A 2,506-nucleotide genomic window follows, 5' to 3' on the forward strand; every position below is an offset into this window, starting at 1 on the left:
GGGGAGGGAACCCAATATCCCGCCAAGTAACTCAGGGTCCAGTAGCAGGACGAACACGTGTGTGCCTCCAGGCAGCAAAGGCAGGTTCCAGCAGTGGGCGTGGCAGGACGAATGAGCACGTAGCTCCACCCTTGAGCAAGCAGGTTCCAGGCTGGGGGAAGGGAGGCCACACCAGGGGGTTTCAGACACCCTCTGCTGGCTTCCCTGTGTACCAGGCATGTACGTGGTGCGCAGATTATACATGCAGACAGACAAATAGAATAAACAAAGACATTTTAAATATTTAAAACAGCAGTTCCATGATACCATACCTGTATTATACCCTAGTCCTTTAACCTACTTTGTTTTCCCCATAGCACTTTCCACCCTGTGATATATTGTGCCTGCCCTCAGAACCTGCACGGAGTTATGAATGATTAGATGAAGGAAGGCTTGCAAAGGTGCAATGAAGGAAAGAGGATGGCACTTCGACGGCTCCTGGCCATCTGCCGGCCGACAGGAAAGGCTTCCAAGGACCTTTCTTGGTCCACAGAAAGACCTGGGCCTGGGTGCATTTTTTTGGATCTTCTCAAGAACACACAGCCTCCAGGTTTGGAACAGGCAGGGACTAGGAAGGATACAGCGCCCTCTGGTGGCCAGGATCCCTGCAGGTCCATGGCCAGGTCTCTTAGTTCTGAAGGTCTTCTAAACTAGTTGGAACAAGATGGAAATCCCCATGCAACTGAGACTTTGATGGTTTTTTGTTTTGTTTGTTTGTTTTTTGCTTTATTTTTAGACAGAGTCTTTTTTTTTAAAGATTTATTTATTGATTATATGTAAGTACACTGTAGCTGTCTTCAGACACTCCAGAAGAGGGAGTCAGATCTCATTACAGATGGTTGTAAGCCACCATGTGGTTGCTGGCATTTGAAGTTACAGATGGTTGTGAGCCACCATGTGGTTGCTGGGATTTGAACTCAGACCTCTGGAAGAGCAGTCAGTGTGCTTAACCTTGTACATTCTGGGAAACTCTCTACCACTGAGTCATATCCCCAGCCCTGAAACTGGGATTTTTAATGAAGAAGAGGTTAACAGACCAAAGCCTCCAGAGTTCTGGATTCCAGTTTTGGTTATGACCAGGACTCTGGTATGTCCTTGTTTTCGGTGAATTAGCAAGGGCTGTGAATAGCCACTGAGGGAGGAGGCCTCCATGCTGTAACTGCTGGGGTGAGGTTTCCTGGCCTTGTGGCTCTACGGTTGCTTGATTGGTTGTGGGCAATGCTGTTTTGCGAGGACTGCTTGTGCTAACCTGACTCACAGTGTCTAACATCCTTCTAGACTTTTCTTTCTGTTCTCAAACACGCCTTGGGAGAGTAATGCACTGAGTCCCAACTTCTAACTTCTCGTCCCATATTCAAGTTGGAGATATTTTTCTTTCTGCAGTATTGGTGGGCAAGGGCTTCACGTCTATTAGGTAAGTGTTAGACCCTTTAGCTACAGCCCTAGACCCAGGAATGTCTTTTAGATATCCAGATGTCCAGTGTGCAGTGGGATTCTTAGATCTGTAGTGAGCATGAAGTGTGTGTATGTGTGTGCATGTACAAGTGTGCCTGCATGCATACGTTTGTGTGTATGTGCACATTCGTGCATGTGAGTGTGTAAGTATGTATTACATGTGTGTCCATGCATGTGTGAGTGTGTATGTGCGTGCATGTTCAAAGATTTATTAGCGAGCAGGGGAGAGTTGTATTATTCCTAGGTATTGCAGGCATTTGTGAGCCACTTCATGTGGGTGCTGAGAAACAAACTCCTCCTCTGGTAGAACAGTAAGCCCTTAACCACTAAGCCATCTCTCCATCCCCAGAAAGTCTATGTTGAAGGAAGACATGCCTTTGAAAACTACCAGCATTTAAATGGCCTTTAAAATTTAGTGATGTGTACAGGCTGGAGAGATTTTGCAGTTAAGAACAATTTTGCTCTTGCAGAGTACCCAAGTTTGGTTCCTAGTACCCACATGGTGACTAATAATGGGTCTAAAACTCCAGAAGGTATCTGAGCACTCTGACCTCTTCTGGCTGCCATGCGCACCTCATACACTTCATGCACACAGACACACACGCGACACACACATAAATATAAATAAATCACTGGGGTAGTGGTGGCACACACCTTTGATCCCAGAACTTAGGAGGCATAGGCAGATGGATCTCTGAGTTCGAGGCCAGCCTGGTCTATAGAGTTCCAGGATAGCCAGAGATATACAGAGAAACCCTGTCTCAGAAAAATAATAAACAAACAAACAAACAAATAAATAAAGCAAATCTTAAGAAAATGAAGGCATGGGCTGGTGAGATGGCTCAGTGGGTAAGAGCACCCGACTGCTCTTCCGAAGGTCCAGAGTTCAAGTCCCAGCAACCACATGGTGGCTCGCAACCATCAGTAACGAGATCTGGCGCCCTCTTCTGGAGTGTCTGAAGACAGCTACAGTGTACTTAACATATAATAAATAAATAATTTTTTTTTTTTT

The sequence above is a fragment of the Mus caroli genome, chromosome 13, assembly GCF_900094665.2.
Source record: "Mus caroli chromosome 13, CAROLI_EIJ_v1.1, whole genome shotgun sequence".
NCBI lineage: Eukaryota > Metazoa > Chordata > Mammalia > Rodentia > Muridae > Mus > Mus caroli.